This window comes from Lygodium microphyllum, chromosome 4, assembly GCF_053477565.2.
Source record: "Lygodium microphyllum isolate KBCC chromosome 4, Lygodium_microphyllum_v1.1.10, whole genome shotgun sequence".
Lineage (NCBI taxonomy): Eukaryota > Viridiplantae > Streptophyta > Polypodiopsida > Schizaeales > Lygodiaceae > Lygodium > Lygodium microphyllum.
In genome coordinates this window covers 35,877,885-35,904,024 of record NC_141138.1, presented here as the reverse complement: position 1 = coordinate 35,904,024, position 26,140 = coordinate 35,877,885, and the positions used below count along the sequence as shown (strand labels likewise).

General features: G+C 43.2%; 1 protein-coding gene across 1 annotated transcript in view; it reads left to right on the top strand.

Moving 5' to 3' along the window:
- The first annotated feature begins 1,191 nt into the window (after positions 1 to 1,191).
- The window catches only part of LOC148036940 (uroporphyrinogen-III synthase, chloroplastic-like), a 79,216-nt gene continuing 54,267 nt past the window's right edge, over positions 1,192 to 26,140 (top strand). Inside the window, exon 1 of the mRNA XM_087675865.1 lies at positions 1,192 to 1,410. The gene's annotated coding sequence lies outside the window, so the exon portion shown is untranslated. The remainder of the gene's footprint in view (positions 1,411 to 26,140) is intronic.

Below are 26,140 nucleotides of genomic sequence, written 5' to 3'. Positions count from 1 at the left end.
CAAGGATTCACCCTTGATGCAAGTCATCACAAACAAAGGAACATGCTGGATCGAACAAAGTCACTAGTAGATGAAAGACCTCTCGCAATCTAGTGTCATCTGCATGCACAAAGAACATGTAGTGATTCCACTAGTTGATCGATGATCTTGGTATCACATATGGAATCAAGGTTGTTTGTTGTATCTCTTCAAATAGAATAACTTGTGGAATAATTTTGAAAGGGGAGAAATTATTAGGAGAGAGAGAGAGAGAGAGAGAGAGAGAGAGAGAGAGAGAGAGAGAGAGAGAGAGAGAGAGAGAGAGAGAGAGAGAGAGAGAGAGAGAGAGAGAGAGAGAGAGTAGTTCTTTGGAAGGTCATTTGAAAGCTTACAAATTCAGCATTGTTGTTTTATTGGTTGTTTCTAGATGAGAGAGAGAGGGGGGGGCAAATTTGGCAGTGTTACACAAGTTGAGAGAGAGAGAGAGAGAGAGAGAGAGAGAGAGAGAGAGAGAGAGAGAGGAGGGAGAGCCTATGTTTTACTAAGGCACACACACACACACACACACACACACACACACAGGGAACCGTACACACATTTGTCATGCGTTTGACCCATCCCTTAGCTTACGCGTGGCTATATTTGCGGGCCCATCTACACCACACCTAGGGTAAAGGGGCCAATAAAGTAGCACCCTCCAAAAGGAAAACACACCCCACCCCAATTGAGTGACAAATTTTACAAGAAAGATGTGGTTTTTTTAGCCACTTAACAATATAATATGAAAATTTTAAAATTACAAATGAGCTTGACTTAAGTCAAACAATTGAGGCATGTAATTTTTTTTATATTTAAGATTTTGTAAAACCCTAAAGTAGTGCATCCTCGAGTGTCACTTTATTGACCCCTCACTCCTATCTTTTATGAACCTTTCATTTGTAACTAAGGCTACTTGATAAAAATATCAAAATATTCTAATATTTTTTTCATTGAGCTCTATATAATATAAATAGTATGACCATTAAAAAATATTTATGCAACTCACTTGAAAAAAAAAATATTAGATGATAATCTGTTGGCCCCTTTACCCTAGTTAAGTCACAAACCTAAGCGGGGTGTGGCTCCAACAAAAAAGCTTCCCTCTGTTCCTCAGAATTTATATCTACATTTCTCCACTCGTCACACAGTTTCCCCGTCAGGATTTATCGACGTTTATCCACGTCACAAAGTTTTCCCCTCGGAATTGTATTTATAATCCACGTCTTATATGTCCACTCAGCATTTTGCGTTTTCCCCGGGCCTCTGGAGCTCGACAAGCTGCCTTCGTCGTCCGCCGAAAGCGCGAAGCATGCTGTCATTCGTTCGTTACATTCGATAGTCTGGAATGCCGTTGCAGCTCCCAGATATCGGTGGATCGAGCACAGCTCTCAGGTCCCACCGTTGCTTGCCCCGTCGAATTTTTGCTAAAACTCAAGAGGTGAAATGTATGCCTAGGTCCTCTGCGTTCAGCTCTCAGGTTTGGCGATCAGGCTGAGGCATCTCAGCTCTTGCCTTTCTCCATTGGACCTGTCTGATCGGATTTTATAAGCACACGGTTGGCTGTGTTATGTCGACTGTAGTTTTGTGGCCTGACTTACAGCTTAGCCGTCCAATCTCTTGCACTCCTCATCATAGCTAGCGCACATGAGGATTGCCTCATGTAAATGAGTACCCGGGGTCCAAAGGGGTAACCAGGGTGAGACCTTTTCTTAACGTGGCAGACCTATTGCAGTTCAACCATGGGAGGCCTGGAAACCATGGGGAAATCCTGTGTTCCACTGCTTCCCAGTTTCATTGGGACACGTGAAAAATGCAGAGGATGCTGTTGACTCCTTTATTCGGGAACAGAGATGGAATGGAGGAGGTGCTGCCCTTGCTTCATGTGCGCCACAGTTAAACTGCTCAGCTGGTCCGGTACATCATGTGCAGAGGGCATGAGATCAGGGGCTTTGTGAGTGCATTGTTCCTGCACACGTAGACAGGTAAGAGGGTGCGCTACTCCTGCTCTTGACCAGCTTTCGACAAATGGGAGAGGATCATATCAATGTCAGGATGAGATACCATGTAGATACAAGGCAAAACAGGCAAAGGGTTCATCGTTCAGAAGCTGCTACACAGTAACAAGAAAAGGTACTCCAGTGCAGCAGGTTCCGTCTATATGCTGATGAGATTCTGAACTCGTCCTTCATGTGCATGGGCTTTCTTCGTCAGTTACTCAAATTGGTTCCTAATTTCTATATAAGCTTTATTCTGCATTGTAATCTGCATGCTTTCAGGGGAGTTTTTAGAACTTGACACCTTATTGAAGTTATTAGATGATCAACTTTACAGATGCTCCACATGCAGCATCATAAAGCACATGATAGACGGGTGGCAGCAAAGTCAAAGCCCTAACTCAGATTTTGGGTTAAGTCTATTGGAAATGCTGGCTACTTTAGGTAAGTAGCAGGAAATATTTTCATTTGTATAGTGCTTCGCTTGATCTCTGTCATTAGGCAAGAGTTAAACCACTTGGCAGTTGAAGTACTAGCAGTCCAGGTTAGGCTGGCCCAATAAGAAGTGTTCACGATGCTGGCTTCCTTCCATGGCTACCAAGCCATCATCATAGTGCCTCAATAGTTCCACAGTTGTTTTTGGTCGACCAAATTTCAGTAATCATGATGGCGCATGTGATCATCCTGTTTTGTATCTTCTAAATTTGAAGGTTCTTTTAAATGGCAAAACTCTTTTGAGATGGACTTGTGGCCAGTGGATATTACCCCAACAATCTTGAGAGTTTGGACGATCAACATGGGAAAGGACTGGGTCTTAGGGCATTGTAAAGGTGGATTAGGAGTGCAAGCCTTTCCTTTTTGCAGTTGGAGCATGAGTTGTAGTGGGGAGATCTATCATCTAGAATTCCTTAGGAGGAATGGCTCCTTGGAGATCCCGTTGGGTTATTGTTACGTGGTAGGCCTTTCCTTTTTGTAGTTGGAGCATGAGTTGTAGTGGGGAGATCTATTATCTAGCATTCCTTAGGAAGAATGGCTCCTTGGAGATTGCATGGGGATATTGTTAAGTGGTAGGTTGGCTTTAGGAGAACCTCGATAGGTTCTGTGCACATGACTTGGGTTGTAGGTAGGGTGATCAAATGGAGTGGCTTGCAAGCACCTCCCTCTAGAGTTGTGGATTATAGGCATTCTCGTATCTCTTGACGTGCCATCATCTCTAGAGTTGCATGCTGGGCCTTGTCAGATTTCTGGCTCTTTTAATGAGAGCTAGGAGGTAAGGCATTGAGTGTGAGTGCTTTGGCAAGTGAGCAGGAGCTGGCTTTGAAGTTCTTGGAAGTAGTGGCATAAATGATTGATGACTTGAGCGAGATTTATATGGCAAACTTTGAAGTTTAGAAGGGCAAAGCAAAGTGTCAGAATGAGGAGAGCATACTCAAGGGAGACCTAGCCTTGAGTCAACATCTACTTCAGATCTGCCCAAGACCTCTATCTGCAAACTCAAGATGTTAGAGGTAGGACAGCTTTCACAGTCATAGTTTTGTCCATACAACAAATGTAAACGGGCATGGTGTCAAAAGACGTACCAGCAACAAGCAGTAGGGCTTGCGGGAAGGAACACGGAGTGGACTTGGTAAACATTGAGAAGAGAAGAGAAGAGAGAAGAAACTCTGATGAATGGAATGATGAAGATCTGAATCATCGAGTGAATGTGATACAAGGGAACAAGGGTGCCGTAGCACAAGGAAGATGATGAAGATAGCCATGAACCATGAACCATGAACCATGAACCGCAATATCCTCCTGGAGGGGTGTGAGGGCAGTGGAGAGGCTGGAGAGAAGAGGTGACAGACTGAATGAATTAGCTGTGTAAAATGAGTGATATAGGCATTCTATAAATAGGCAAGAGAGTGTCTAGGGTGGTGCCCGTAGGGAGGGCACTAGCTGTGTAGGGTGGTGTCCCACTATGGGCGTCCATCCCTTGGGGCTGTCCACTCTAAAACCCTAAATGCAAAATGCATAACGCAAAACTATGGGTGAAGGGTTTTTCAACACCCCCTTTCAGCCCCAAAAAAGGGGAACAAAAGAAGAGAGGTGGAGATGCAATGCTACATGTTGAAGAATGCCCATGCAGTAGGTACCACTTGGACAATGTCCCTCGTGGGAAAATTGTTCACTTGCCCAAGCACCCTAGTACAAAGATGATGAAAACATGCAATGCATAGGAGAAATGTCGGACTTTGTGTGGTGTCAAGAACCATAAGGATATGCCCGTACTCGATCTCGGGAGTTGGCTCCATGCTGACTAAGGGATGAAGAAGATCCACCCTGTAATTTGAGAATACCACTTGAAAGGAGACCTTTGAAGATAGTCAGGAGACTGGATGAGCTGTGGAACCCGAAACTCAACCTCGGGAGAGAAGCCACTAGCTCCATGATGCCATGCTAGAAGGAATACGAAGGCCTAGCCACCAAGTTGCTGCTAAAGACCCAAGGGCCCCGATCTAGGTAGATTCTCTAGATCTTGGGTATGAGTAGAGAAAATGACTGCTCAAAGGAGAGCCACTCCTCGAAAGTAAAAGGCGGTGGTGTGTGAAGAACCTCATGGCACATAGGGTTCTTCTTTGAATCAGAAGGAGTAGAAGTAGGAGCCCCCTCTGAAGCCGAAAAAGAATTGGAAGCCCCCTCTAAGGGTGAATTAAGAAAATCCCTCTTTGATCCCAGTCTAAGAGAGAAAGGGAATCCAACCACTTATGGCTCACAGACTGTGAAGCATCTGATGACGAAGGAAGTGCCGTTGGTTGTGTCGAAGAAGGTATATGGGGGACTCGGAAGAAAAAGCCAAAAAGCACCCAAAAGTGGCCTCTCGAACTTGAGTGGAAGAGGGTGGGGAAGAAGGAGGCTTAGGATGAGCCAAGGGTGGGGAATAGTCGTGGGCTCTCATGAGAGTGGACTGTGAAGGAGATGTGGGCCGTGGAAGCCACTGTACCCGGAAGTGGGTGGGGGAAACCTCTGCACAATGGGGTGGTCTCGAGGAGGGCTTATCGCCTCGTAAGGTCTTAGAGCCTTCGTGTGCTCGAAAGGACTTAGTGTGCATCGGTTACGGTGTTGGAGGGGTTTTTGTTGAAAGGTTGTATCCATTGGGGATCAGAGATGGAAAGAAGTAGAGGATAGGAGATGGAAGAGAATGTTGGAATAAAGGCCCGGTTTAACCCCTCGTGGATAGTACACGCACATTGTACATCTGAATGCACCCTTATGTGCCCTAAGTATAAATACATTTTATTCTTTGTGTACCAACACATTCTTGGTACACTCTTATTGAATTGTACTTGACTTTGCTCTCACTCTCTCTCCAGCCGTCACACTCACGATCACTTCTCTCGAACTTCTATCACTCTCAGCTGAGCTTCAACAACTAGTATCAAAGCTTAAGGCTTTGCACGCTTCTGAGACTACCAAAAGGAGATGAGTAGTAGGCAGCTCATAGGCGACAATCAAGTCGCAGGTGACACTACAGCGGGTGCAGTTGACCTGCTGCGTGGTAACGAACAGTTCAATAGTCGACTTGTTGCGTGATGACAAATAGTTTAGGCAACAGGCAATAGCAGCAGGCTCTAGGCGTAGGATAGGGCAGTCACGTGCTGACGTAGACGACTGGCAAATGGGCCCAACATAGGCGAATGAAGTGGGTAGACAGGTGCCAGGCGATAGGGGCCACACGGTGCAAAGTGCAATTGACGAGACCCGCGCGGTCGAACAAGCGCTCTTAGTCCTGACGGGTCAATGGACTTGTCACTATGTGTTTCTTTTAAACAAAAAAAAAACATTATTTCTTCAAAATCTTTTTTTTGAAACTCCTTCTAACCAGAATTCACGTGTTGGAGGCATAGATTACAAATTTGTGCAAATTCAAGCCCAGAAATTTGGGGCTTTTCTCGGATTTGATCTTGTTCATGCCTGGCAGTGACATTCAGGTTAGAATTTGCAGACTTTGCGTGTGGTGACCTCAATTAAATTGGGGATTTGACCAAATTTGTTGGAATTTTTCTCTTTTGAGTAAAATTTCTTGACATTGGATCCTAGAACATTGGGGCTTTTCATGTATTGATAAAATTTTGCTCAGCTGGGTCAGATTGGTTGACATTCATGCAAATTTGGACCTGAAATTTTGGGGATTCGTGCAGAATTTGGTAAATTTTTGCATTTTTTCCCATGTGGTGGCTAGTTCATGTACAAACAGCAGAGATTTATTTCTGGTTGAGGAAGAACAACAGTGTGTTTGCTGGCTCAGCTTGTGCTTTTGCAGTTTAGGGGCATTTACGTGTGTTCATGATAAAATGGCTGCAACTTCTTCCAGTTCAGACATCAAGAGTTTGATGAAAATCAAACGGTTTGATGGTCATAGCTTTGACCTTTGGAACGAGCGTATATAGGGCATTTTGTTCCTAAAGGATTGTGAGGATGCTTTGCAGGAAGATAAATCCGCACTAATGCTTGATGCAGATTGGGCCAGAGTAAACAAAAAGGCTGTGGCTAACATTAAGATGGGTGTCATTGATGACATCTTGACTGACATTAAGGGTTTAGATATAGGTTATGCAATATGGGAGAAGCTGAAAACTACCTATGAGATCACCACACCTGTTAATCAAGTGCATTTAATGCGCAAGTTGGTGAATATGCGACTGGATGAGTCAAAGCTTGCAACTGAGCGCTTGAGTGCATTTACAGGGATCCTAAATCAGCTCAAAGATGCAAATTTGGACTTTGATGATAAGTTGAGGGCAATCTTTTTGATCATGACATTGCCTGACTCTAGGGAGAGCTTGGTGGTTTCACTCAGTAATAACCCCAATCTCTCATATGATGGGGTGAGGGGTTCTATCTTGAATGAAGAAATTAGACGTATGTCTAGTGGAGAAGGCAGCAACTCAGCTTATAATGTAAGAGGCAGGGCTGAAAAGAAAAATACAAATGTAGGGTAGAGAAACAGGAGCAAGAGCAAAGGAAAGGAAAAGAGTGACATTACTTACTATCACTGTGGTTGGAAGGGCCACAAGAAACCCGATTGTAGGTATTACAAGAAGGAACAAGAGAGAAAGAAGAATGCAAGAGATAAAAAAGAAGAAGGAAGACAAGACAGATGCATTTGAGGCAACCAAAGGCAAAGAAAAGGCCAATGTGGCCTCTAGTGTGGTCATAGAGGAGCTTTCAGATACAGAGGCTGATGTATTATGTGCAGCTGATTATGATGCCCTTGTATGTCACATGCAGGATATGATGATTACCAAGGCTGATGTGATTGATGCACTCTTGTGAGTTGATGGTGTCACTCAAACTTGGATTGTAGACTCTGGTGCCTCTTTCCATGTGACTCCTTACTTGGAGTGTTTTGCTATGTTCAATGCAAGCAGTTATGGAAAGGTGTATCTTGGAAATAACCATGCTTGCAGCATTGATGAGATTGACACTGTACACTTGTCTTTAGACAATGGTCAAGAGCTTGTGTTGAAAGATGTTAGATATGTGCCTGGCATTAAAAAGAGTTTACTATGTGTTGGTTAGCTTGACTTGCATGGCTACACCACACTGTTTGGTGGTGGTTTGTGGAAAGTAAAAAAGGGTTCCATGCTGATTGCAAAAGGAATCAAGAAGTGCACTTTGTATGGTTTGCACTATAAAGCCTTGAATGGCAAGTTTCTTGCAGTTGTTGAAATTTACAGCCACTTGGAGTTGGCCATATGAGCCAAAAAGGACTTGATGTTCTTACCTCTCTGAAGAGGGTTGATGGAAAAGGCTCTAAACTTTACTTTTGTAATGAGTGTCAATTTGGAAAGCAAATAAAAAATTCATTTTACTCTGGTGTCTCTCGTAAGTCCAATGTCTTGGATTTAGTGCACTTAGATGTATGTAGTATGCCCGTAAAATTGTTTGGTGGTGCTGCATATTTTGTCTCCTTTATTGATGATTGTTCCAAGAAGATTTGGGTATACTTGCTGAAAAAGAAAAGTGAAGTGTTTGCTGTTTTTAAAACTTTTCATGCATTTGTGACCACTTAGACATGTAAAAAGTTGAAATGCTTGAGAAGTGATAATGGGGGGGAGTTCACATCTACTGAATTCAAGTCCTTTTGTGACTTGCATGGTATTAAGAGGGAGCTTATAGCTCCTTATAGCCCTTCTTTAAATGGGGTGGCTGAAAGATATAACAGGACTTTATGTGGAAGAGTGCGGTGCATGCTGTCCACTGCTAATCTCCCATGAATTTTGGGGAGAGGCACTCAAAACTGCGGTTCACATTTGCAACCGCTCTCCAAACAGGTCCTTAAATAATGGCATCCCTGAGGAGGTTTGGTCTGGCAAATTGGCCTCATATGACCATTTACGCATATTTGGCTATGATGCTTTTGTGCATGTTAGGGATGAGCTGAGGAACAAACTTGACCCAAAATCCACCAAAGGCATTTTCATGGGCTATGGTGATGAGGGTGAATTTGGTTACAGAGTGTGGTTATCTCAGTCCAAGAAAATTATTCGCAGCCGTAATGTTGTGTTTAATGAGGCAAATTTGCTGAAAGGTACTTTAGCCTGTAATGAAGATATGAAAAAGGTGAAGTTTTAGAGTTTGCAGCCACCTATTACTTCAGAAAATGAGCCTCATGGTGCTGTATCACAGGCTGAAACTGATGATCAGCTGGTCATTTTTGAGCTAGATGATGATGCACAACAAATAGGAGCACAAGGAGGTCATGGACAGCAAGATAGGCTTGCTGATTATGAAAATGCAGGTGCTGGTAATAAAAATGAAGGTGATGTACAGCGTGAACAGCATGCTGAAAATGGCTTACAGCAGCCAATAAATGCTGAAAATAATATACCTCCAGATGTAAACCCAATTCTTGAAAAATATTGATCATTGGGTACGTAGGTTTACACGCGTAAGAAGGCAACCACATAAGCTTGACCCCTCCTTGCATTATGTGATACTTACAGATGAGGGTGAGCCTCTTACATACAAAGAGGCCAAGTCATGTGAGTTCAGCAATAAGTGGGAGTTAGCTATGGAGGAAGAGATTAAATCTCTATATGCAAATGATACTTGGGATCTTGTGTCTCTACCCAAGGGAAGGAAGCCACTTTCAAAGAAATGGATGTACAAGGTAAAGATAGTTGATGCGAAACCCAAGTACAAGGCAAGGCTAGTTGCCAAAGGGTATGCACAAAGGAAGGGATTGACTTCCAAGAGGTCTTTTCACCTGTTGTGAAGATGACCACTCCATGTATGCTTTTTCCTCTCACTGCTGTTTTAGATTTAGAGCTGTATCAAATGGATGTAAAAACAACTTTCTTGCATGGTGACATTGATGAGGAAATCTACATGAAATAGCCCGAGGGCTTTGTAGTTCGTGGAAAAGAGCAAATGGTATGTAAACTAAAACGTAGCTTGTATGGGCTGAAGTAAGCACCACGGTAGTGGTACAAAAAGTTTGACACCTTTATGCTATCTCATGAGTTTACATGCAGCCATGCAGATCATTGCTTGTACATGAAAAAGAATATAGATGGCAGCCCTATCATACTTGTTTTGTATGTGGATGATATGTTGTTAGCTAGGAAAAGAAAGACTAGCTTGGATACTCTCAAAAATCAGCTGAAATCAGCCTTCTCCATGAAAGATTTGGGGAATGCAGAGCATATTTTGGGCATGAGGATTCATAGAGATAGAATGCAGAAATTGTTGTTTTTATCTCAAGAAAAGTACATTAAAAAAGTACTGGACAGATTTAACATGGTTGAAGCTAAGCCTTATCTCAAGCTTAGCAAAGCCAATAGCCCAAAAGATGACGTGGAAGCAAATGCTATGAAGGGAGTCCCTTATGCATTAGCTTGTGGCTCTCTTATGTATGCTATGGTTGCTACTCATCCGGACATTGCTCATGTAGTGGGAGGAGTTAGCAGGTTTATGTCAAATCTTGGCAAAGTACATTGGGAGGCTGTCAAGTGTATTCTTCGATACCTTAAGGGTACACAAAGAAAGTGTATTTGCTATGGGCGTGATGCACTTAGTTTGCAGGGTTATTATGATGCAGACATGGCAGGTGACTTGGACACACATAGGTCCACCAGCGGGTATGTCTTCACAGTTGCTGGTGGAGCTGTTGCTTGGTGTTCTAGGTTGCAGAACATCGTTGCACTGAGTACCACTGAAGTTGAATACATATCAGCTACTGAAGCTTCTAAGAAAGCTATATGGTTGAGTAGACTTGCAGAAGAGCTCGGCATGTCTATGGGTATTGTAGTTTTGGGATGTGATAGTCAGAGTGTTGTGTATCTGGCTAAGAATGCCATGTATCATTCACGCACAAAGCATATAGATGTGCGATATCACTTCATCGTTAAGATTTTGGAAGATGGTTAACTCACATTGACCAAAATCAGAACACAAGACAACCTTGTAGATGTTCTTACTAAAAGTCTAAGCAAAGCTCAGCACGAGCATTGCATATGACTAGTGGGAATTGGTTAGTTAGAGGTTCACATTGGACCTTTAAGTGGGAGGTTGTTGGGATAAAGGCTCGGTTTAACCCCCCATGTATAGTACATGCACATTGTACATGTGAATGCACCCTTATGTGCCCTAAGTATAAAGACATTTTATTCTTTGTTGGTACACTCTTATTGAATCGTACTTAACTCTACTCTCACACTCTCTCTCTCCAGCCGTCACACTCTCATGCTCACTTATCTCGAACTTTTGTCACTCTCAGCTGAGCTTAAATAGAGAAAAAAAGAATAGACAAGAGGTAAATACGATAAAGACAAAGCACAATGAATCAAATCACTATGTATTGATAGAACCTAAAATCCCTTGTTTGACACTACTCGGAAGCAATCTCCAAGCATTAGATCTCCTGGAGCTCCCTTGTATACCAAAAACGTGCATTAAACAACAACTTTCTCTCTGCTGCTTGAAACCCAAATTTAATGGCTCCCTTGGCTCGGAAAGGGAGGTAAAACCCTAGGACACTTGGTCAAAAATCTCTCGGATCACTTCTTCTCCTAGTTCGGATTGCTGTTTGCTTCTTGTCAATTGCGATTGCGACATACGTGATTTCGCCCCTCTTTTTTTTTAATGAAAAATCCAAAACTGACTGAAAAAGCAACTTGCTTTTTGCATACCATCCTATTCTAGAAGTTTCCATAGCTTTTTAGGATATTTACAGTAAATAATATCCAAAATATAAAAAATAGGCTAAAATTGTCAAAAAATCTAGTATTTTTGGACCATCCATGCCACGGATACTAGCGCTAATGACTCAGATGACATTGACTCTCTAAATCAATAAGAAAGTCAGATGATGATGCACTCCTGAGTTTTTGACACTGTGTCTGTGTAGTGGTACGACATCCACCCCCTCTGAACTTGCACATTCTCTGGTATGTACTACCGATGCACCACTCGGGTCAAACATCCATAGCGTCAACTTGTCGCTTATCATGCATATAAGAAGGCATCCCCCTAGATCATAGATCAAAATACTCAGCATCTGCATAACTCTTGAGCCATACCTAGCATCCTCTATAGGGTCATAAGGGCTTGGGTGCGTATCATACACTAGAGGTTGTCGAATCTCCATATACATGCTATCAATAAACCCATCAACAAATACATAGCAACATGTTTGCTCTTTCAAAGTAGTGTATGGAGATCTGCTTATATTGATAAGTGTGTACCACATCAAACATAAATTGAGCCTCACTTGCATCCAATATATTCTCACTATCACCAAAAATAGTAAAGCAGTCCATATCTTGAAGCATCTTTGATTTGCCTATCAAGGCCTTTGATAAAGTATTTGAAACAGTTTCCAATTGTGGAGTATCATATCTAATATCCTTTAAAGATATATCCTCGAGCTCATGAATTGTCTCAGAGATGATAACTTTATCCTGCAAATCATATGCATCCAACAAGTCACCAATCTCCCTTTGAGTCCTTGCATCAAGTAAAACATGATTTTCGTAAACCTCTTCAGATGCATTAAGAAAATCTATAGATGCAATGGCTGACTCTTCCACTATAGGATCTTCCAAGGTATCCGTGGTTGTTTCAATATCAGACTGTAGCTTATATCCTAGTTGTTTGCCCTCTTGCTTGCTATCCTATTTTTGCTCTTGCCCAATCTCTTCCATAACATGCTTGGGAGGTGGCTAATTTGCAGCTTTAGAAAAATCCACACTTCTTCTTGTCACTTCCTTAGATATCCCTACATTATCTTCATCTCTCCTGTTTCTGTTCCACAAGTACATTCGTGTTTTGCCCTTTTGCTGAATATGCATCTACCGGTGATTCCCAATCAATTATATGATGAATATCTTGCTATGTATGAGACATTTCACTATCAGTAAAGCATGTGTCCATATTGCAACCTTTGGTCCATATTGCAACCTTTGGACCAACCATCACTTGGCCATGCATTCTATCCAACTGTAGACTAAAAGTAGAAGCATGTACAGCCTCATAAGCATTTTGAATAGCCAAGTCTTTCAACAACTTTTGCATATCTCATTTTTTAGGCAAGAGACAATCCCGTTTCTTGTGCATGGATCTTGCCATCTTTCCAAAAGATGAGCTGTTGTGTCAAGGCCTCCTGATAAGGAGCACAATCTTTTCTCTCATGCTATAAACTATCACACCATATACATCTTTTCCTTGGTTTAGGGGCTGCTACTCGTCCCCCTTCCTCTTGTCCTTTTTCATCCAAATTTGCAACCTTCAACTGAAGATCCCGCATGTCTTTGACCAATTTATCTAATACATCTTCCCTAACATTGGGAACAACAGGTGTAGCCATAGGGTTAGCCACTAAATTGGATGGCTTACTGGATACATAAATTGTTTTGCCTGTAACAATGGGCAAGCTAGATACATGCAATCTTTCTCTTTTTCTATGCTTTTTCACCAATGCAGTAACAACTTCCTTATGGATAACTACACGAATCTTGCACAAAAAAATGATATTCATCCCTAACATCTCCAATAGTCATGGGTATATTCGGACAAGCCACATAAAGATCCCCTGATGAATTGTTTGCTGCTTGCATGTGCCATCCCGGATGTACATCAATCAGCCAACCTCCATTATCATACAAGCTGCGTGCCATAATATTGATTTCAGAACCATGATCCAAGAGAGCTATGCAAGGCATCTCTCTTTCTTCCACTTTAACAATTGTCTCTGTTGTAGCACGAGCCCAATGTGTTTGTGAATAATGATTGCTTGGAAGAAAATGAGCATCTTTTTTTTCATGTGCTTGTTGATGGATGTCCCCATTATACATAGCCTTCTCTCTATGCTTATTGTTGCCCATAAGACTAATTTTAGTCACAAGCTTGATGTCTATACTCCTATTTAACCCATCAGCCTACTCCAAATCAGCATTACATGCATCATCATATTTCCTCTGAAGTTGTTTCTCTGTCTTTGTCAATTTACATCAATGCTTGCAAACCTTCACCATCAAATTGTCTTTTTCGTTTCAGCATATCAATGATTGTATCATGAAATTCATACTTTGCAATTTCAATAATTTCACAAAGTGTGAATTCCACTCTATTGCCAACAAGTATGCGATCTTCCAAGACCTTTTTAAGGTTTGTGGTAGTCTCAAGATCTGATTGTAACTTGTAACCAGATTGCTTACCCCTTTTCTTCCCTTCTTGTTTCTTCTCTTGAGATGCATCCTCTATAACATGCTCAGGTATGGCTTTTTCAGCCTCTTTCTGCTGCTCCGTTTTACTTCGTGTTATGCATTTAGATGGACCTGAAGAGGAAGGACCAGCAGTGTCCTAATCTCTTATTCTCTTTTCCTTCACAAGAGCTTTTTGATTATGAACCTCAGCCAAATAAGCATAGGCTGAAAATGAATCCACTGGTGGACTCCATGTTCTCCCTCGTATACTCTGACTTGCATCAACCAATTCAGACCTTACTGTTTTGCCCTTTTCCACACAATCTAATGCTTGCATCCAAACATGAGATTTTGCTTTAGCCATGCCTCCTTTATAGGCTTCATCAATTCTTTCAATTCTCAACCCATATATGGCTGCATCTATGGCAACAAATGCTGTCCTTGCAGCCATATCTTCCAACCTCTTTTGCATGCCACCATTTCCAAAATTTGGCTCTATTGGAAGACCAGTTTCTGTTGCATGTATTTTGCCATCTTGCCAAAAGACTAACCTTTTTGCTTCCGCTTCACAGAAGGTTGTACAGTCTTGCTTTTCATGCTGTAAATTGTCGCATCAAATGCATCTTCTCTTGTATCCTTCTCTATACGGCCGTTTGGCTGTTGCCGGACCCTTCTTTTCTACCTTGACATCCAATTTTTCAATCTTTGCATAGATTTCTGTTAAATTCAGCCTCAAATCATGCATGCCTTTGATTAATTCATCCACAGCATCACCTTTAAGAGCCAAACCAACATGTATAGCCGGTTCCGCCATAGCTACAGGCACCTTGGCTACAATTTCAGTCCCCTTTTGAGCACTGGCAGGTGTGGTGCCTGTACCCCATCTTAATTTCATCCGCTCTCTCTTTACCAACATATGCATTGCTTCAGTTACATTAGCCCAATCCGATTTCAGCCCTGTTTCAGAAGAGACATCTTCTAAACGATCAATCAGCTTTTGCAAGACGGGATCTGCAACCTTTAGAAACAATTTAATTTTTTGACTCTTCAATGGTTGCTGCTCATCGGCATCCAACTGTGCATACCGACTTTCAAATTCACAGAGCAAAGCTGTAGCAACCAACCCTTTATTGGGCTTTTTAATCCAATCTATAATTGTCTTTTTAGTTACTAATCTTGCATCTTCCAAGAAAAACTCTTCTCTCAAAGCTTTTTTAAAAGCTGCCCAATTAACATCTCTTCTATGTAACTCATCAATCCGATCGTGCAAAACATGCATGACCAAATGGGAGAAATACCGACTCCATGCATACTACGGTACCCCATGAAACAACATCTTTTCTTCCTACAATTAGATGAGGGCTGAAACATTTTGACCTTTAAACTGCTTCAATTTTTATTTCACTGTCTACAATGGATTTACAGCTAAGGAATCAATTCTTTTTGCTTCTTGCCGAGTTTGCATCTGCTGTTGTAACAACAATTGTTGCTGTCGTTGTTGCTGCAACAAAGCAATCATCTATTGTAAAGCATCACCACCACTGGAACCTATAGAATCCCCCATCTTTACACACATGCTGCCGACTTTTACGTCAGGTTCACCATTGTCGGAGCGTTTGGGGTCGAAAGTCTACCGCATGGTAAAGAGACAATAGGGTGAAGGGAGATTCAAGGAGAGGAGTAGACGGAAGAGAATGGGTTGAAAGAAGTAGATGTAGAAAAATACTTACAGAGGTGAAGCCTATCCATTTATTTTTGCATTATGAGAAGATAAATCTCTTGTAGACAAAAAGGTGCATAAAACAATACCTTTCTCTATGCTGCTCAAACCGTCAATCTAATGCTTCCACTGTCTCGGAAAAGGGGGTAAAATACTAGCACACCTAGCCAGAATTCTCCTAGATCACTCCATCTCCGAGTTCGGAGTGCTGTTCACTACTTAGAAAACTATGATCGCGTGTCGCGTGATTTTGCCAATCCTTCTTTTTACATAAAATCCTCCCAAAATGGCTAAAAGCTACATGCTTTCTGTTACATATCATCCTATTCTAGAAGTTATCTAGAGTTTTTGGATTTTTACAAGAGATAATATCTAAAATATTAAAAATTGGCTAAACTTGTCAAAAAATCTAGTATTTTTGAACCATCCACAGTACGGCACTGACATTAATGACTAATAATGCATTCACTCTCTAGATCAATAAGAAAGCCGCACTTTAGAGTTTTTCGCAATGTGTTTGTGCAGTAGCATGACAGCGTAGTGGCACGACAACGGTTTATTGCCTTGAGCATAACACTCTGATAGCCGATGCAAAATGATTTGTGTGGCCGAGGAAGGAGAGGTGGCATAAGGAGTGTTTGGTGGAAGATGCATATGTGAAGGAAACTGCTAGGGTTTGCACTGAGGACACACAGAGTGTATGACCACGACAGAAACACAAAGAGATAGACACAGACACAGAGGGCAAAATTCAAACCCTAAACGCAAAACTCAAAAACTCAAACCCTAAACGCAAAACTTAAAACTCAAACACAAAAACTCAAACATAAACAGAAGAAGGGAGAGAGAGAACACAACTCTGAAGTGAATGAATGCTGTAAATGAATGTAAGAGTGTACAGTGTGCTTAAGGGTAGAGCAATGTCGGAGTGTGACGTCCACTGAAGACAGATCCCAAGTCTGTGACCACCAGTCAGAGTGTAGGAGTGCTGAATAGTGAATGGCAGCAGGCTGGTCACCAAAACGCAGCAGTCTGGAGGCTGAAAATTGGTAAACGCAGCAGTGTACTACCGATCGGAGGTTGGAAACTATGCAGAGTCTGCTGTAAGCAGCAGGTTGAAACAGTTTCTGAGAGTGTCAAGGCCTGCAATGCTGAAAACGCAGGCTGGCTGACCCTGGAGATGATGGACAGCAGGATGAACAGCAGTCTGGGATAGTTTGGAGTAGTCGCCAGTAGCTGAGAGCTGTCGCCTATAGCAATGGACAGGCTGAAGATAATGTGGCTGCAGTCGATGATGGTTGGACAGCAGATGGAGGCGGGCTGTAGGCTGGAAACTAGGCGCCAACAGCAGCAAAGGGTGTGTGGGCTGGTGTAACTTGCAAACAAGGATGATTGCTGAATGGGGGCAGCCTGTCTATTTATAGATGTGGAAGAGCGCCTGAAAATTAGGGTTTCCGCTAAACTCTCTCGAATCGCTCCCCGTTTTAGGGTTTCCACTGAACTCTCTCAAACCGCTCCCTGTTTTAGGGTTTTACTCTAAAAGATCATTTTTAGTGTGTTTTGGGGCCGTTTAAGAGGCTAATCAGCAAGTAATGTATATTTTAGCTCAACACTCCCTCTCAAGCCCAAAACTAAGCTGAAAGGTTAGGCCAGCCATTGTGATGTTTATGTATCCCAAGGCGTTCCATCCCAAAGCAGCCAAGGCATCGGACAAGGGGTGCAGGTTAGCTGTCTAGTGGCCTACCAAGACTATAGAGGCGATGGTTATCGTACCAAGGGAATCCAAGTAGTCACCCTAGAGAGGACAAGGCATCGGACAAAGGGTGCAGGTCGGCTACCTAGTGGCCTACCAAACCCTACAAAGGCGGATGGAACTACATGGATTTTAAAAATAAAAATAAAAATAAGTGAAGTAAATTTGATGGGATGCGGACGATTGAGTAAAAGTGACCCAGAAGACGGGAGTAGGGAGGGTACATCCAACACATCACAAAACAGTATAAGCTAACCCATCCACTCAGGGTGTCGACGACGAGGAAAAATAGGTGATGAGGTATCCATGTGATGAAGGAGGGTGGTGTGGTAATAATAGCCGCCGGTGGAAACAGCTTAGGATCCGCGCAAGTGGTGCTTTGCACAATGAGATGCAAAGTATGCTACATGCTGAAGAATGCTCATGCAATAGGTGTCACTTGGATAGTGTTCTTCGTGGGAAAATTGTTCACTTGCCGAAGTGCCCTAGTACAGGGATGATGCAATCATGCAATGCAAAGGGTAAGGTACAACAGGGGGAAGAAGCCGATGTCGAAGACAAAGTGTTGAAGCCTGTAGAATACCAAGAAGGGTAGGAACTCCCTCTCAACCTGGATGTAGATGCCGAAGAAGGAAGAGGAGCCTGATGTCGGTCTTCATATGGTGTCGAGAACCATAAGAAATGAAAGAAGATGAAGTGGATGAAGCACCCCGCTAGAAGAAGAAGAGCAAGCACTCCTAGGATGATGAAACCATGAAAGGAACAGTGCGCATCCCCACGTCTCTAGCCTAGGGAGGACCAAAGCAATCTGCAAGTTAGCCCTACACTGAAAGACAAAACCGTGCAAAAGAGATGAGAATTTGTAAACACAGAGGTTAGTGGTGAGATGCTCCAAAGCAAAACAGAATAGAAAGAAAATCTAACTCAAAATAAATGCAATGAATGTGTATGTGTGTGAGGAAATGCAGTGAAAGACAAAAAATGGAAAAACTAAGGATAATGAATCTGATGGGGCCGACTCTAAGAGTGTGAAAAATGAATGCTAGATTGACCTAGGGTATCCGAAATGACTTAGAGACATGCTAGTCTAAGAAGGTGGCCACCATCGCATACATCTAGTAGCAGGGCTTTGCCAAGGGAACACCTGACGAGGTGGAGAGGAAGGTGAGATGGATGCATGAAGTGCAACGGGATCGGAACTTGCAGACCAATCAACCAATCCCTCAAGGGTAGTGAAAGAGATGGTTCGCTGAGGCTGTACTTGAGCCACACGTCCAACAGCAACAACAGCGGGTGCTGAAGGAGCAGATGAAGCAGGAGTGGAGGGCGTAGCTCCACTGGACTGTGCAGTCGCAGAGGTTTGCGGAGGCTTTTTAGGTGGAAGACCTTGGGCCTTGGAGCGACACTCCTCGTCTATATGGCCTGCTCTTTGGCAATGTGTGCAAAACCGGTTTTTCTTAGGGAGTTGCTGCCAGATAGGTCTAGATTCTTTGGTTCCATCTGAGGAAGAGGAGTCACCCTTTGATTGGCTTGCCTTCGCATCTAGCGAGTTCTTGCCACTGGTGGTTGTCCCTCCCGAAGAAGAGAAAACCAACTCCCTCTGCTCGGAATAAGACTGTGATGAGGATTTTTTGTGGTCTTGATTATACAGCCTCGTGTAATGCAAGAGTTGGCACTAAAACTCGTAGAAGGTTGGCAATCTCGGTTGGGAGATGATGTGTTAAATGAAATGACAATATTTTTCGGGCAACTTATTCAAGAAGAATGTAACCTAATCGTCATCTGACTTTGGAGAGCCAGTAGAAGCGAACTCGGCAAGTAACCATCTATATTCAACCAGTTTGACTTTCAAATCATCCCCTTCCTTAATAGAGAACTCTTGAAGCTCAAAGTCGAGATTGATGCGCCGAGTACGATCATGAGCCACATAGCGGTCGAGAAGGTGACTCCAACGCTCTGACATGAGCGGGAAGTGTTGCAACAGAGAGTGAAACTTAGGAAGCAATCCCTGCATCAGCTCAACATTGGCTGTGGCATTGCGGGCTCTCCATTGACGGATGTAATTAGGGTGAGCGAGTCGAGGGTTCGGCATAGGCTCTAGACCAATGACAAGGTCCCAAAGACCTTGAGACTCAAGTACTGGTTGCATGAAATTAGACCAAGTGGTGAAATTTGATCCTTTAAAACGTGTCTTATCCGTGAGGGCATTCTTGGCCGTTGTAACAGGAGTGGTAGTGCTCAGAGATGAATAGTGTGAAAAAGTGTAGTGTGGCTAGGATGAGGAAGTGGAGTACACTTGGGAATGGGCCCCAGAGTGACCACCAGGCATGCACGTAGTGTGCAAGGTGGATCCATAGGTAGGGATGGGTTGACTAGGCATGGGTATGGTAGCCACATGAGGAACCCAAGGAGGTGGGACGGGAATACGATGAGCAGAAGATGGGAATCCTTGCGTAGGTGTAACCCAAGGAGATTGTGAAGACATACCATAAGCTGAGGATGGAAACCCCTGCGTATAAGTGGTCATGGGAGATGTGAAGCTGGGGATAGTGAGGGGGATGCCCATCAGAGTCGTCCCAGGAGTTATGGGTGTGCTCATGCGCTGAAAGGTGAGAGGCACTGTGTTAAAAGGTGGCATTCCCCCTAACGAAGTACATGGTGTAAAGAGGTAGAGAATGAGGTGAAGGAAAAGGTGCTAGGAGCGGAGATGGAAGATCCAACCCCTAGGGTATGTGATGTAGATATGGAGTGTGATCCAAGGTTTTGAAAAGATAATGAGAGGTGTGATATAGAAGAGGGTGGGATGGGAGGGAAGTGAGAAGTGTGTGTGATATGCTCAAATGAAACAGAAGTTGTAGATGTATCTAAATTTCGTCTGCTTCATGAGCCCCCTCTATTGAAGTTCACATACGCAAAGCCATCCGGATCCTGCACCTCAAAAGAAGAAACATGCGAGGGTTTTGATTCACGCAAAACAAAAGAATTGTACAAACCTGACATTGGACCTGGTTGAGATGATGAAGATGGATCGCGAGATGTTTTGAATGTCGTATCTCCTCCATGATCGAAGAGGTGGCCAGCCTTACCAACTAGTCCGGATGTGGAAGCAAAACTGTTAGGAGAGGTGTAAACATCACCATACTTGTTGCGATAGTACTCCTCAAAGTCCTTCTCTGTCATGTTAGTAAAATCTGGTGGAGTGTCGTTCTCATCACCAAGTCCATAATGCCGTCTCAGGGCCTCCAATGATGGAGAAGCTTGATAAGACATCATAGAAATTGGAGAAGGTGTCTGGGACATTGTGATTCAGTTATGAGTCATATTGTGTGCCTCGCACAAAGACTAGCTCTCCACAATATCTGCAGGATACTCTTTACAAGAGCACCGGCTCTAATACCATGTGAAGAAAATTGCTAGGGTTTGCACTGAGGACACAGAGAGTATACGACCACGACAGAAACACAAAGAGACAGACACAGACACAAAGAGCAAAACTCAAACCCTAAAAGCAAAACTCAAAACTCAAACACAAAAACTCAAACACAAACAGAAGAAGGGAGAGAGAGAACACAACTCTGAAGTGAATGAATGCTGTAAATGTGCTCAAGGGCAAAGCAATGTCGGAGTGTGACGTCCACCGAAGATAGATCCCAAGTTTGTGACCACCAGTTGGAGTGTAGGAATGCTGAATAGTGAATGGTAGCAGGCTGGTCACCAAAACGCAGGAGTCTGAAGGTTGGAAACTGGTAAACGCAGCAGCGTACCACCGATCGGAGGCTGGAAACTGTGCACAGTTTGCTGTAAACAGCAGGCTGAAACAGTGTTTGAGAGTGTCAAGTCCTGCAATGCTGAAAACGTAGGCTGGTTGACCTTGGAGATGATGGACATCAGGCTGAACAGCAGTCTGGGACAGTTTGGAGCAGTCGCTAGCAGCTGAGAGCTGTCACCTACAGCAATGGACAGGCTGAAGATAATGTGGCTGCAGTCGATGATGGTTGGACAGCAGATGGAGGCGGGCTGCAGGCTGGAAACTGGGCGCCAATAGCAGTAGAGGGTGTGTGGGCTGGTGTAACCTGCGAACAAGGATGATTGCTGAATGGGGGCAGCCTGTCTATTTATAGATGTGGAAGGGCGCCCCAAAAATTAGGGTTTCCACTAAACTCTTTCGAACCGCTCCCCGTTTTAGGGTTTCCACTGAACTCTCTCGAACCACTCCCCGTTTTAGGGTTTTACTCTAAAAGAGCATTTTTAGTGCGTTTTGGGGCTGTTTAAGAGGCTAATTAGCAAGTAATGCATATTTTAGCTCAACAGCATATACTCCGAAGGAGTAGGGAACAAAGGTCGATGCTGACAGTTATCGGTGGAATGGCCGTTCTTGCCGTAGTAGGAACACCTAGTAGATTGGTCATCTGTTGGGGAAGAAGCCATGGGTACCAGTGTGCCTTGCACAATGTGTGTCAAAAGGGGTATTAGGGTAGTGGAAGGACTGATAGTGAGCTATCAGGTGCAGGAGGGTGCTGCCAGCAGTATGAGGTCAGTCGCTAGGTGCTTAAAGTGCTGCCAACTGTCAGGGAGGAGCCGCTAGCTGCCAAGGAGTAGTCGCCAGCTGCAAACGCAGCCTGCAGCAGTGAGGGAGGAGCCGCCGGCTGTAGAATATCACTGCTTGTAGTTAGGGAGTTGCTAGTTGCCGCCTAGGGTGGGCAGAGCCAAAAGTTAAAACGCAGGGTAGATTGGTGGACAGAGGGTGGAAGGTTGATGCCAGCTATCGCGTGGGCTGAAACGCAGGCTGAGAAGGTAGGTGGAGGTGCTAACGGTGGTAGGGAAAGTCAAATGCAGTAGGGGGTAGGTGCCAGAATGCCGCTAGGTGTAGTAGAAGAGCTGCCAGCAGTAAACGCAGCAAAGGAGAGGTGGAGGCGGCAGCAGCAGCCCTGAATGCAGGCTAGAAAACAACAAACGCAGGAGGGAGCATCCGCCAATTAGGGTGTTGATGCAGCGGAAGAAGAAGAGAAGTGGATGTTGAACCCGGCATCGGTCTTTGCCTTCATTGGAGTGGAGTATCTTTACCATTGTTTGAGCAGATCCAGCTCTAATACCATGTCAAAAGACGTCGTACCATCGAGACAGTAGGGTTTGCGGGGAGGAACACGAAGTGAACTCAGTAAACACTAAGAAGAGAAGAGAAGAGAAGAGAGAAAAAACTTTGATGAATGGAACGATGAAGATCTGAATCATGGAGTGAATGTAATATAAGGAAACAAGGGTGCCGTAGCACAAGGAAGATGATGAAGACAGCCACGAACCACAAAGCGCGATGTCCTTCTGAAGGGGTGTGAGGGCAGTGGAGAGGTTGGAGAGAAGAGGTGACAGACTGAATGAATCAGCTATGTAAAATGAGTGACAAAGGCAGCCTATATATAGGCAAGAGACTGTCTAGGATGGTGCTTGGAGGGAGGGTGGTGCTCGGAGGGATTGTCCATTGTGAAACCCTAAATGTAAAACACAACCCTAAATGCAAAACGTAGAACACAAAACTACGGGTGAAGGGTTTCTCAACACATGGAAGTATGGAATTTAGTATGGTTCATTGCTCCCAGCTGAACCATGTGTGGCCAATAAAATTTTCAAACTTCCAAAATGTATTTGAGGTAATTGTCTTGTTTCAACTTTCAACTACTTAAGCAATGCAAAAATGTATCCTAAGCCTTTCTTTACAAGTGCACAGACAGCATAAAGTTGAACAAACTTTGAGATGGTTGGCTGATGCAGGTTTGCCGCTGTTTGTGGTAGTTTATGCCTTGTTTCTATGCACCAAGGTCTAGAAATAGTGGGAAGGTGTTCCGCCAAGATAATGTGTAAAATGTCAAGCTAAAAAACATTTGACATTGAAAATGTATTTTTCCTAGAGTCAAGTATATTAGTTTTTTCTTGTGTCCTTTTTCATGGCTTTTGCAAATGTTGGGTTCATGAACCATATATGTATGAAAAAACTATGCTCACAATTCCAGAGGATAGGAGGATGAACGTCTCTTTTCAGTCCTTGTTGGGATTTTAGGTTTCAAGGTGGATAAGCCTTTTCTTTTGGATTCAAATACCTCACTAGTCAAGTCCTCAAATTCATAGCCCGAGGGATCTTTATGGAATGAGGGGATGATGGGGATAGCCATAGGGTTTTCTAGGAGACCATATAGGGAGTGTTGTGCTAAAGAAGAGAATTGTGGGTGTCCCCTATTGGATATGCTCAATGCCCCATCCTCATAAGGTGCCACCAATGATCGATGATGCTCTAAGTTGTAAGGCCCCCATTCAGAGGAGAAGCCATGTGTAAACTCGGACGTCTTGACTTGAATGTTAGATGAGGTCAATGTGACCGGATGGCAAAAAGGTAAACTTTGTAGGTCTAATCTTTGGTTTAGATAGAGTAGTTAAGGGAACTTGAGACACGCTGCATCAAGTTGTGAGGTGTAAGAGTTATCAGGGACCTCTATTTTGGGGTCTAAGCGACCCTTGGTTGAAAAAAGGGGGGCGGGGGGGTCTTAGGGGGGCAGTGACCCTCTTAACGAGAGTTTAGGGGTAGTGCCTTTTGCTGGACGGTAAAGGAAATATTCCTTGGGGCTATAAAAGGTAGACCCCTCCAAAGCATAATCAATCTATCTTTCACCTGATCAGAGTTTTTTCAACTAGCTTAGCTCTTTACTTATAGTCTATTCGGATCACCATCTAAGCTTCATAGTGGAAGCGCATGGGTGGACAAGGCCATCTTTGTGTCAGTTTGTTTGAAATTAAAGAAGTGTCTATTCTTCTCATATTTGCTATGTATTCTCTACTCTTTGCTCCGATTCTGTTCATTGTGCTGTGTAATTTCTATATCCCTTTTGATGAAAGTGTAGTCAAACCTCTTCTTCGTGATTTTTTTGAGGATGTGAAGTCCCTTTAACTAGCAAATTTGACGAGATGTTTAGTACATGAGGATGCCCAAATCTTTTTTCCTTACTTTTGGCAAGGTGTAAGTAATTTTGTATAAGGGAAAGCATTGGCCAACTTGTTCTTAGAGTTGGATCGTGCATTTCGAAAATGGGAAGACTAGTAGGAGTTGAACTAAGAAACATCATTCATGATACTTGGATAAGGTTTGTCCAAGTTTGGAATATTCTAAAGACATCTTAACTTTTCTTGAGGCTATGAAGTGGCTGCATTACAATGGCAAGGGATTGCAGCTTTTTCTTTTTCTTTTAAGCTTTTGAGAAGAAGGTTAACTAGGGTTTCCTAGACTACCATGGCTCCTATGTTTTTTCTTTGCAGCAATGGATATAGGGTACTGGCCTTGTATAAGCAAGCTTGATTTGAGTGATTATTGTTTGCAAGATGGGGGAGGAGCTTTTGTTGTAAAGGCTACTTAGGCGTGATGTGTTGGCAAACACGATTTTCTGTCTTTCTGTGGGCATATGTTATATGAGCATCGATTTCAGTCAAATGAGGACTTGTGGAGTTTTGTCATTGGCTTTGTCCATCAGTCTAGCCTTTTTTGAGCTAAAAATGCATCAGCTTTACTTAAACAACCCCAAAACATGCTTAATTAATGAAGAAACCTTGTTTATTTAAAAGAAACGCGATCCTAGAGAGTTTCTGACAAACCCACTTGGGAGGGCCCAAACTTTCTATAAATACGTATGCTGCTCTCCATTTAGCCCACAATCTCGTTTTTGCAGATTTCAGGTGTTTTAGCTTGCTGCCCACACCTTGCTCATAGAGGACATCTCAGTTGAAGTTGTCCATTGCTGTCTACATCAGTTGGCACGTGATTTCCAGCCCTCTTCACGTAGTTTAGAGCTGATTCTAGCCAGGTGACTATTGTTCCTGTGCAGACCTGTTGTCGTATAGCTTGCCATGTCATCACAACCCTGCATTTGCTTCCTGCAGGCTGTTGCCCAGCTGCTGCAGGTGTTGACTGGCAGTTTTCTCTCTCCTCCAGTAGTCGCTAGCTCCTGCAGGCTGTCCTATCTTGCATTTTTTGTCTCTCTCCTGCAGTTTGTGTTTTTAGTCTTTCTCTCTCCTGTAGGCTGTCCTGTCTGCGTTTTTAGTCTTTCTCTCCTCACGACTGTCTGCATTAGATCTAGCTTCTCATTGCTACCTTTGCTGGTATTCGGCATCTGGAGATTGCCTCGCTGCGATTTGGGATCAATTCACAGTAGGATACACTCTCCAGCTCATTATCCTTGCCCTGATCCTTGAGATACAGGAGTTCAAGGTACAATATTCATTCACTGCATGGTGTGTTTATTACATGAGTATCGTATATTCAATAGTCATAGCACTCTAAGTTACCCTAACCCTAACTGTGTTTTTTATGAGTGTGCTTTGTCGTACGGTTTCTGTTTATGTTTCTATGTTAGGGCATTTCTTTTCATGGTATCAAAGCCTGGTATTCTATGAGAAACCTAGGCCTTTGATCTAAAAGCTCTACACAAGAAGCAATAACGATAGTAGGTTCAAATGACTTCGAACACAGCAAAACCGATTCAGTCTCCAGAACCAACTATGCCGCGAATTGAGCGAGAGATGGCCGATCAGCTTGCTCCACAAAGTTTCGACATGGTGGAAGATACTTCTGATTACATGGAAGAAAAGCTAGGCAAGTTGACCTTTGAGGAATATAAACTGATCATAGCTTATAGACGAAAGAAGATTGAGAAGCTCGATCGAAGGATTACCCTTTAAGAAAAGCTTCTAAATGAAGGTATGCATGAATTTCTCTCTTCAGATGTTGAGCGTAAATTTGATGATGTTGCAGGGCCGTCGAGATCTCCATCAAGGATGGGCCCCCCTCTTGGACAACAAGACTTGGAGTATACTTCTTTCTTTCATTCTCTTTTGCCCACTCTGGTGCAAGGTACTTTAGATTCGTCTTTTGTTCCTTCTTTTTTTACCTCTTCTGCTTTGTAAATATTTGATAGAGATCATGTGGAAG